Here is a 12,266-nt window from a genome sequence, read left to right as displayed (position 1 = left end):
TCATCAGCAGCATTCCATACTAGTCTGCAATGAAAAAGTCATTTCCTTACATTATGACATTTATTACTAATTCCAGAAAACTCACATTAATGTTTGGCAATTGCTCAACCTTCAGACAATATTAAAGCATTTTATCTGATTATTTTAAAAAATCATCAGGCAAATCCACAAGAGAGGGTCTGATGAATAATTGCATCAATCGTCTGCCTCATAAAAGAAACAATGGCTCTGAGTCTGGGGAGAAGAGCATCTAAATGAAGACTAGCTTAAACTTTCTGCAAAATGTATCCCAAGTCTGAATGAAGTGACCTGTTGGGTAGGGTTCCTTGGTGCTATTCACTTGTGCCTGGATGGTGTCTTATCAAATTCTGTTTTAACCTTTTCATCTTGATAGCGGCTAACCAAGAAATCTGGTCATATCTTAAAACTGCTCCTATTTCATTATAGTACAGAGAAGTTTGTTTTCTTATTTTTAAGGCTATTTTTTGTCATTAAAATATGTAAGTAGGGCCGGCCCCGTGGCTTAGCGGTTAAGTGCGCGCGCTCCGCTGCTGGCGGCCCGGGTTCGGATCCCGGGCGAGCACCGACACACCGCTTCTCCGGCCATGCTGAGGCCGCGTCCCACATACAGCAACTAGAATGGATGTGCAACTATGACCTACAACTATCTACTGGGGCCTTGGGGGAAAAATAAATAAATAAAATATTAAAAAAAAAAATATATGTAAGTAAAAAATAAATAAATTAAATGTTACAAAAGCAAAAAAATCATCAGGGAAAAAATTTGATTACAGAAAATTGGGAAAATATGAAACGTATAATAAATAATTAAAATTAGCCATAATCTTCCCACTTAAATGTAACACTCTGGGGTATTTTTAGTTTTTGTTTTTCTTTTACTGTATATTTATGTATGTGTGTATAAACGCATATTTTAGGTAAAAATGGGATCATACTGTAAACTACTTTTTAAAGTTATTGTTAGAATGTATTTTTCCATGCCATTAATATTCCCCCAAAACATAAATTTTAATGATTGTGTTTAATGACTGTATCCCATTGTAAAAAAAACACATATCTCAGTTTAACTATTTCCTTATTGTTGAAACTATTTTCAATCTTTGGATATTATAAAGAAAACCCAGTTAACTATCCATGATTATAAATGTTTATGACCTCCTCTAATTATTTCCTTAAGATGAATTTCCTAGAAGTGGAATGACTGGGTCAAAGGTATAAACATGTTTAAGACTCTTGAAATTGTCATCTAAACCGCTCTCTAGAAAAGTTGCACCAATGTCTACTTCCTACCAGAAATATCTGACAGTGCTGTTTTCACAGGGACTTTAGCCTTGAAAGTTCCACATTGCAGAGACATGAGAAGTCCTGGTTTTCAGCATGAGTGTGGAAGATGGAGGGAAAAGAACAAAATGTATATGGCAGCCATAACATAGGGGCAAAAAGCAACACTTCTTTTAGTGTCAAATGGATACGGCATAGATCATCCACCTTCTGTGGTCACTGACTGCTGATGTCGGCCACAGTGATTTTCAGTTCCCAGTAACAGATCATCCACTGTTAGATCACGAGGCCTGATACGACTCAAGTGTGCAGCACAGGTGCCCTGTAATCGTGAGCTTTAACAGTCTGTCTTTGACTCTGCCTGTGGATTAACTGTATTGTCTGTATTGAGAATTCGTTTGTTTTGAGTTCTAGTTTAATTTTTAACATCATGAATATTGTGATCGTGTTTTCTAAGAGTTCAGGTTACAATACCAACACCAGCATGACCCAGACATCACTGAAAAGAAAGCTAAACAACTGTGTCATCTTAAAGACAGACAGAAGGACACAGGTACATGATGAAGGAGGTAAGTAACCAAAACAAAGGATACTACACGGGTGCAGAAAGTCATCTCGGGTCGGGCATGGTGGAGAAGAGGATGTAAAAGCACAGATGGAGAACGAATCTCTAAAGTCCAAGATGAGACGGGCCAGTCCTTCTCAATCAATCAAAAGCTTTTTTGTTTCTCCAAAAGGCACCCATGCTCAGTGGAAACGAGTAGCCACTGAGTTAGTGTGAGCAAACCACACTAAGGAACACGCACTCTCACATCGCTCCCTCGATTGCCCTATGAAACTGAGTAAAGTTACATTTCCTGGTTCAGAGGTTAAAACTGAAGTGTCCTGTGGGAGAGCAAAAGAGGAACTTTTGATAACAAATGTATTGGCCTCTTACAATGTAGAGTTGATTTTGTCAGAACTTACCAACCATTATGCTTTCTACAGTGTATCAAGTGATAAGTTACATCACAGCAACAATAGTAATAATGAAGGGGATCAGGATATGCCTCCCCCAAATATGCCATTTTGGCATATTATTTTGAGCTGAAGGCACTTGACAAATAAGAGACGCAGGAAGAGCTCTCCGGCCTCTCCCATCTGTCTAAAAAGCAAGGCATAAATTTCCCCTTGAGAAATGTGCACCCACACACACCCGATCCCTTGCCCCTTGTGCCAGGAAGAGAAGAGCACTCTTATCACCAGAGACAGGGAGTGGACAATGAGATGAGTTTGCATCAACAGACCTTACTAAATAACCATTACCTTCCATTAGTTCCCCCAGTCACTTCGCTATGATTTATTGTCCCTTGAAGCCCAAACCTCCTTTGTTAAAATGGTATAGAAGCCCCCAAGCCTAACCATTTCTTTGAGTTTCACTTCTTTTCTGTGAATTCCTGTCATGTAAATATTAAATAAAAATTGTACCTTTTCTCTCGTAAATTGGTCTTTTGTCAGTTTAATTCACAGGCCCCAGCTACTGAACTAAGAGAATAGAGGAAAAGTTTTTCCTCCCCAACAACAAAATGTTCTATTTCTTAGGTACTTTTATATGAAAAGTGGAATTTCAAATCATCTTCTTCATGTCTATGATTTTAATGAAACACAGAAAACAAAAGATTGTTGATACATTATCCAATTACAAACTGGACCTTGCTTATCTATCTGCATATTTGGCAGACAGTCCAAATGTAAATTTTGGCAAATTCTTTTCACTCTATACACTTCTTACTAAAGACAATGAAAAAAAGATCTTTCCTGCTAAATGGCTGCATACCTTTATACACCATATTGCTAAAAGGGAATATGATTTGCTCACTTATAACTGAGGGGTTTTTTTGTGTGTGTGTGAGGAAGACCAGCCCTGAGCTAACATCGATGCCAATCCTCCTCTTTTTTGCTGAGGAAGATTGGCCCTGGGCTAACAGCCGTGCCCATCTTCCTCTATATGGGACGCCGCCACAGCATGGCTTAACAAGCAGTGTGTCGGTGCACACCCAGGATCTGAACCGGCGAACCCCCAGCCGCCGCAGCAGAGTGCGTGCACTTAACCGCTTGCGCCACTGGGCCAGCACCCTATAACTGAAGTTTTCATTATGAAAGTTTTGGTCACTTTTCAGTTTCCCGAAAACTGCAGAATTACTTAGTGAGATATTTGACTTTATAAAAATGGGAAGAGATTGCCTTCTTAGACATGAGCCTATGGAATGGCTACCACTGCTGCCGGCCATAGAAAAGATGTTAAATATTGTCTGTAAAACTATATTGTCGAAACATGGGACAAGAAGAATGCCCTTCTCTAATTTGAAAATACATTGAGGATGAAAACGGAAAAAAGGATTATAGTAAAACAGAAATTTATATGCTGTTTCTCCAAAATTGTTTGATGATCTTTGCAGAGGCCATAAGGAGCCTAGGAAAGGATTAACTGAATCCACTTGAATTGTTTGATGTTACGTGTAGGTTGTGACGAAGATTCATATAGCATTTTTTTTTAAAATAAAACTGCTTCAGAACTCAAAAGAAAAAAAAGTTACTAAAAAAGGGTATCCAAGTTAAACAGGACTGTCTCATTTCTTTACTAAAACTGTAACTTACTCGGAATCCAATTTCAATTTCACAAGTTCAGATTACACCTATGCTTTAAAACCACTCCCCTAAGAGAGGCTTAACTTGTGATGACATCCAGTGTGCTTTGGAGTGTTCACAGATGATGGACATTTTAGACATGGATAGGCCAGAAGATGAATTTATAGACATAAAGGACATTGACAAACAGCTGATCTACCAAAACAACCCTGTCGATACAAATTCCCACCAGTCTAAAAACCTGCTGTCACTAGTAAGTAAAATTCTAAGTATTTCATGCTAAAATGCTTCTGTTGGGAGGATATTAGCTTGATGCCATCACACTGGACTGACACCAGGAATTAGCGTAATGTGGGCTTGATAAGAGCAGATCTGCAAGTCAAACTGGATTTTACATTTGAGTATGTTCAGTCTATCACGACAGAAAAAAAGGAAGATCTAAGTTATTGTAAAAAGAAATGCAAAGACTAAAAATATCATATGGTATCATGGGAGAGAAAGAAACATGTCATTGTTCTTTTTTTACTAAACATAGGTTAATATTCATTTATTAGTCCTATTGCATTTACACTCTCCTTTAAAAAGGTATTACATTTATGTATCTTAAGCATGTACAATAATAAAGCCTACAAAATGTAAATATCCAAGAGAGTTAAAAAGACAAAATAAATTACTGTATCACAGAATCAAAAGAAACATTATAAAAATATTGTTATATTTTTCTTGCACATTATTTTTTAATTTGTCCTATTATTAATTACTATAACTTGCCCTTGTTAACTAGTCTCATTGTGGTTTTGCTTAAATAGCATTTATGTAACAGAAAACTAAACAATATGGAATGATATATAATTTAAAATTAACATCTATTTTTATGTTAAAGCAAAATATATACGTGTAATTATTTACTATACATTATATTATTATTAATTTTTTGTCTGGCATGATTGTGTCCTGGGTTGGCTCTCTAAAAAGCTGGTCCCCTTACTAACCTTACCTCACCAAAAACTAGGCATTAACTTTTTGTTAAAAGCTTGCCAATTTGTGGGGCTGGCGCCCTGTCGTAGTATTTAAGGTCATGTGCTCCATTTCAGTGGCCTGGGTTCCTGGGTTTGGATCCTGGGTGCGGACCTACACCACTCATCAAGCCATGCTGTGGAGGCCCACATACAAAATAGAAGAAGATTAGCACAGATGTTAGCTCAGGGACAATATTTCTCAAGCAAAAAGAGGAATATTGGCAACAGATGTTAGCTCAGGGCCAATCTTCCTCACCAAAAAAAAAAAAAAGAGGAAGATTGGTAACAGGTGTTGGCTTGGGGCCAATCTTCCACACCAAAAAATAAAAAGTTTGCCAATTTGTAGTTGAGAAAATGCTATGTTTTCGTTAATGTGCATTTCTGATACTAAAGAGACTGAATATTTTTCACATGTTCATTGTCCACATTTCTTCCTTTGGAAACAGCCTGTTTGTTACCTTTGTCAAAATTTCTGTTGGCCTTTTTCTGTCTTTTTCTTTTTGATTTCTGTCTTCTTTAGAACTATAACTCTATGTCTATCATTTATTGCCCAAACTTCCCAATTTGTTGCTTGCTCTTTCCATTTCCGGTGAGTTTGGGGGCATCTTTAGAAATCTTTGTTTTCTGAACTACCTGTTTTTATTTCTTCTTTGAAGAAGCAGTTTTGGGCAGGGTTGAGAGTAAGGCTCTGGTGTTGTACAGACCCAATTTTGAGTCATGGCTCCATCCACCTACGTAGACCTTGAACAAGTTGCTCAGTACTTTTACTATTACTGATGACTTCTTTGTTTCTTTGAGATCAGCTAGATATTCACTTCTATTTTTCTCTAGTTTTTCAAGTTCTTACATGTAAGCCTCTAATTTGTCTGGAATTTATATTGATGAATGATGGCAACATCGTTTTACATTCCTAAGGAGGTTTTGCTTTCCTCCCAGAGATGATGGGAAAGTGCGAGACTCTGCAGCTGTCACCACTCCGTTCCTGGTCTCGTTCAGCTGCCTCTGAGTCATGCTGACACACTGGGAGGGTTTTACAGCTCCTGGCTTTCTAGTGGGTAGAATAGCTTCCAGATTGGGTCCCAGCTGAAAAAAGTCTCTCTTGGTGGCACAGAAAAATGAACTCTAGGATACTTCCCATTACAGAGCCCCCTGGGCTGCAGCTGTCTTGGGTTTCTCTTTAACCACTTCATGCCCAGTGTCTAGAAGATTAAAACCACATGTGGCACCCATCCTAGCCTGGCCATTTTCTCTGCCCTTCTCTTCCCTCCAGTATCAGGATTTTGGCACCCTACCCTCATGCTTCCTGCCTAGGTGACACCTTCTAGATCTGAATCTGGGGTGACTCAGAATGGTCCTACTCTTTCCCCAGCGAGGCTCAGGCCTCCACCCCACCCACGTGCAGCTGCAATATGTGACAACTTCCCTGGGAAAACAAGATCTTAATTACCCGCTCAGTGTTCAAAGGAGGAATTCTACAGACATTTTCTTCCATTGTAACAGCATACTTATCTTCAAATAAATTCTAACCTTCTAGAAATGTAGAGTATGTCATATTTACTTTTTTATTCCTTATCAGGCAAGTACCTTGATTACATATGTAATCAAATATTGGTTAGAATGAGTTCTATTTGATAAAAGAAAATATCAATAATGAACAAAGGGAGGCGAGTGTCCTTCGCGGCAGGGATTCATCCTCAGGTATATTCCTGGGAGACTTCTTTTCCTCCAACTCTAACTTTATCCAATATTTCTCAGAGGAGGTTTTTGCTCCTTCTCCAGATAGTCCTCATTGTGAAAAGTCAGTTGCTTCTTCTTAGGCTAGGAGACCTGGGCAAAATAGTTTACCTCCAGCTTACCCCACCCTTTCTCCTGTGGTTTCTAAAAATTAAATCCCTTTAAATTCTAAATCGGATTTGTTGGTGAGCTGTGGAAACCTCTGAGTTTAAGGGAGTAGACTGCTGCCAGTATGGATCTGACTAATCTAATCCCTTAGGCTGTAGGTCCCCCAAGCAGTGGATGTGTCTGTACCGCAGCCTATGAATATTTTATGGCTGTCCTTTTGTGCTCACTAATGGGGCCTGCACTGTACAATCTGTCTTAAATAATACCAAAAGAGCACCTCTCCTGACCTCTGTCCCTAAATGATTTATGGAGATGAAACAGGCCTATCAGAGATTCATTACTGATGTTCTTTAGGGACACTTTTCAACAAGGGGGAAGTATGTTTATGTTCGTACAGATAGTAAACACTTTCGGGGAGTTTAGTGTGAAATCTGTGTATTTGCGGAGGGCTTTTAGTTCCGGATCTTCAGAGATTAGGAGGGATTTAAATTTCCTCATATAGAGGGCAATGTGATGTTCTAAAGATCTACCCCACTATCCAGGCTTATTTTATTCCTGGAATTTCTTGTCACTCTAGAATATCAGTCAAAATGGTTAACTTAAAGCCCTTCTCTTGCCTCCTGGCTTTCCCACCTCTGCGCCTTTTAAATTGGAACAATTCAAGAGGCTGGCCCCAGGGGCTAGCTGTTAAGTTTGGTGCACTGCACTTCAGCGGCCTGGGTTCAGATCCCAGGCAGGGACCTACACCACTCATCAGCGGCCATGCTGTGGCATCAACCCACAAACAAAATAGAGGAAGATTGGCATCGATGTTAGCCCAGGACAAATCTTCCTCAGCAAATAAATAAATAAATAAATAGGAACAATTCATTTACCTAGTAGAGATGGAGTTGGCTGTGTGCCCTTCACTTTGAGCAATACCAAAGATGAGAAGACATCATCCCTGCTATTGACAAGTTCTCAGTCTAATCGGAGAAGACAAGACCCACATGCATTATTTAAGTTGGTTTGTAACCCGATGCTAACATGGTATAGTGCTAGAAAAGTTTGCAGAGGGGAAACATTAACGTGTGTAGGATTAGTGAAGGATGACTTTCTGAAGAAAACGGGGCTTGAATGGTTAGACTTAAACTGGCAGAGGAAGGGCATCCTAAGGAAGGAAGCACTGAGTGAGAGGGACCAAAGCAAAAGCGTGGGATAAGAGAGACGCAGCCACCAGGGAGAGAACAGCACAGCGGTGCGGGGGATGCAGGGGGATGCCACCTGCCACAATAAAGTAAAACCCAGCACTGGAAGGTTATTTGAAGAGAGGACTCTCCTGGAACAGAACCCAGTGATCTCAAATGTGTACTTCTGATTTGACTCTTGTTGTGGTCTTTCCCCAATGCCCACTGCCTTTACCACATTGGCCTCAGAGGTAGAGTTCTTCCCTTTTAATGCTCTGTCAGAAAGTCCCTTTCTTTGCTTTCCCTTAGCATAGGTCAAATAAACATAAAGTTAAGAAAAGTTTACTAAACACAAAGAGAGAACAAAAAGGAAACCGATACACAAATAATCGAGTTTACAAGGTACACCTTGCTCTCTGAGGCTTATAAACTCTACCTCATTCCAAATGAGATCCCAAGGAAACAGGACCTTGCCTGGCTCCACCGTACCTAGCACACTTTAGGAGCCATCTTTAACCTCCAACACCCAAGAGGACTCTTCTAAACATCTAAATCTCTTAAAATCCAAGCCAATTCCATTCAACCTCCAAAGCCCACAGGGTTGTGGCTTTATTCTTTCAGGAGAACTCCAATTCTATGACCCCAAAGGAAATGCCATACACAGGATGGAGGGATACTTTCTGCCCAGAGGTATCTTTTGGGGAGAGGTCATAGAGAGACTTTGAAAGCAAGAAGTGTTGAAGGCTGAGAACAGGATGGTGGCAATGGGGATAAACAAACAGGTACAAGAGACATGGCTTTTGATGTCAAGGACCCCACTTGAGCTTTTTGCAATTTATGCTCCTGAAGCTACTCTTCGATGCAGACTAGTATTTCTTTCCTTTGTCTTCTTTCTTTCATGCCTACTTTCTCTATCCCTGAGCTGCCCACTCCATCTATTGGCTCTTCTTTCCCCCTAAGCTCTGGAATTGGGTGCAGTATCCTTAGCTTTGCCTTCTGTGTGATCTCCCAGGTCAGGTACAACGAACCTCCTCCTTTTTGAGGGCATTGTCTTTAAAGGGGATTCCCACACAGTAGTGAGAAACAAAGAGGCAGCAAAACAACTTGAAGAAGTTACAAAATTTCCAGAAACCTAACCAAATTTCTTAGTCCTTAAGGACAAGTCAACATGTCTTTTTCAGCTTTGTATCCCAATTACCAACTGCTGTAGTGCCAAGCATATGGTAGGGAAGTTTGTTGACTAAGACAATGCATTAATTAAAACAAGCATAACAGAATGATGTCATTAGAAAGCAAGGGAATCAAAAGATTCAGGAAGAGAATAGTCAATAACACCAAATATCACAGAGAAATCAAGTAAAATGACGACCGAAAGGCGGCCTACTGGACTTGCGATTAGAAGGTCAATGCTACAGTTTGCCATGAAAATTTTATTGGAGGGGTGAGGGTGGGTGAAAGTGTGATTGAATTAATAGTCGGTTGACTAATGACAGAGAGGAAGGGAAGACAGTCAGTGAAGATTATTATTTGGGGAGCCTGGCTATGGAGGAGGCACAGAGACTGGTAACCAGAAGTAGACTAAGGGTTGAGAGAAAGTTGTCCTTGCTTTTTTCTTTAAGTTTTACTTTTGGTCTTGTTTTTCCATGGGAGATTTTCAGCTGAGGGGAAGGAGCTAATGGAGGAGGAAAGATCCAATTGGTTAGACAAGGAATGACTAACAGAACAACACTGTCACAGAGATGGGATGAAAGTGCATGGAAGAGAGGCCTTCACCTTGAGCTGAAGACACAAATCTACCTCTGCAACTGGAGGGGAGCGGTTGGTGCTGAATACAGTCATAGGTAAAATTGTGAGCACAGGAGCTTTAGGGAATGTTCACCTGACAGGTTTAATTTTTGCAGTGCTGTAGGAGTGGTATGATTTGGGAGAGACCATGTTGGGTTGGGTGGCTTGAAGAAAGTCGTAAAGATGGTAAAGGCCTCTGGAGGAATGGGGGAGGGAGCTGAGTAGGAAAAGGGGTTTCAAGTGCTACTGAGGGCCACACTAAGATCAAAGACTACAGATTTGTGAGGGCACCAATGTGCACACATGTGTGACTTCCTCCAGCTGGGTTCCTGGCCAAGTTTGAGAGCACGAGAGAAGGGATATTACCTAAGTTTAGGGATTCACAGGGCATGAGTGGTGTTGACAACATGGTCAAGAATGAGGTTTAAGTTAGAGACGTAAGAAAATGAACACTTGAGGGAGCTTGAGTGTGAGGAAAGGGGTAAATCGAGGACTGGAGGCTTAAGAACAGTGTGTTGGTACTTGGGAGTAGTTGAGTGAGTCAGGTTGGAGAAGGTTGAGGTTATGGATGAGAGTTATTGAGTTTCATAGGCGGAGCAGTCTTAGATCATGACAAGATCCAGGTGTGGCCCTGCCAGTGGGTGGCTGATGCAGAGTGTCAGTAAAGGCTGAGGGACCCAGCAGAGCAGCAGACACTACATGAAGAGGCAGGGTGGGGTAGTGGTGATGGTCTGACAGCCCAGGCAAGGGTATACAGGAGGACCCGGGATTTGCATTCAGAAAACTCTTACTCAGGCCAGTGTGAAAGTTAACTTGCCTCATTAAGTCTCATTTGCCCATCTGCCGAAGGCTATAATAATAGCGCCAACTTCATGGGATTGTTGTGAAAATTAAATGAGCTCATATATGTGGGGTGCTGAGCACAATGCCTGGCACATAAAACACACTGGATAAATAACAGCTATAAAATGATGACTGCTATTGTTGAGATCTAGGCTTCCACTAGGAATTCACAACATATGAAAGATACTGCTAAGATGAAAAATAAAGCCTTTTTTGTGGAAACAGCATAGATTTTTGGAATCAAATAAATTTGTGTTTGCATTCCAACTCTGCTGCTTACTAGCTCTGTGACTTGAGGCAAGTCATTTAATCTGTCTGAAGTTAACAATGATCCTGTGTTGTTAGTATCTTCATTCCCCAAAACGTAGTAAGGGCCTACCTGCTAAGCACCAGGCATTGTCCCAGGTGTTGGAGATAAAGAGATTTGAAAAAAGACACTCTCCTTGTGGTCACAGTACAGCTGGGGAGACAGGGAGAGACAATTGGGAAAGCTAAGAGTTCTGGCAAAGCAAAGTGTGAAGTAAGCAGGTAAATCCTGATTTAGGCTGGGGAGAAGTCTGGCCTTGATGAAGCCATTAGCTCATTCCCTCCTTTTTTTTGTGGTGAGGAAGAGTCGCCCTGAGCTAACATCTGTTGCCAACCTTCCTTGCGTTTTTTTTTTGTTTGTTTTGTTTTTTTGCTTGAGGAAGATTAGCCCTGAGCTAACATCTGTGCCAATCTTCCTCTATTTTGTATGTGGGTCACTGCCACGGCATGGCTGACAAGTGGAGCATGTCCGTGCCCGGGATCTGAACCTGCAAACCCAGGCCGCCGAAGCGGAGAGCAGGGAACTTTAACCACTTGGCCATGCGGCTGGCCCCTCATTCTTTCCTTTTTAAGGCAAAAAAAAAAAAAAAAAAGGAATTTAGTACACAGTTCCCACTTTTTTACAATAATGGAGTTTTAGAAACTATTTTGGAAAGCAGAATGGTGAAAATTAGATCTTTTCGAATTCCCACGGACTGAGCATCTGCAGGTGGACATTTCCCACTGTGAAAGATCACAGAATGGGAGCTCAGATCACAGCAGCAGCACAGAGGCACCTTTGGTAAGGTGCTCAGGTCCTCAGTCTCCCCACCTATAATACAGTGATACTAATAGTAACTACTTCACAGAGGATTAGTGTGAGGATCAAGTGAGCTAATTCGTGCAAAATGCTGAGGACAGTGTCGGGCACATAGTAGGCGGTCAGTATATGTTTGTTATCACTGTTCTGTAAATGATGATCGTATCAAGATAGGGCACAATATCTTCCTCGCCTGTGCAGGAACCCTCAGAAACTGGTGAATGGGTGGGTCAGGGCAACAAAAAGTAAACTAGAAATCAGTTTTAGAACAAGTAGATTTGCAAAATGTCAGGGCAAAAAATGAGAAACTTCTTGTCAACACAGCTAAAATTCAAGGTTAAACAGATTTACCACAAGGTCTTGAATGTAATATCTACACCACAAATATTGGTTGATTTCTTAAGTACTTGCTTTACAAAACAAAGGCCCAAGGGAATGCCTTATTTACTAGTTCTTTTCCTCTTTTTCCTCTAATAGTTAAAAAGAGAGAAACCCCGATTTTCCCTCTCCTGTCTAAGCCTGAGCCAACCTCGCAGCGTGGTGAGTGGCAGCTCTCCAGTTACCTGCTGCGAAAGC

Source organism: Ceratotherium simum, chromosome 12, assembly GCF_057802395.1.
Source record: "Ceratotherium simum simum isolate JZ-2026a chromosome 12, ASM5780239v1, whole genome shotgun sequence".
Taxonomy (NCBI): domain Eukaryota; kingdom Metazoa; phylum Chordata; class Mammalia; order Perissodactyla; family Rhinocerotidae; genus Ceratotherium; species Ceratotherium simum.
This window is presented reverse-complemented; position numbering follows the sequence as displayed.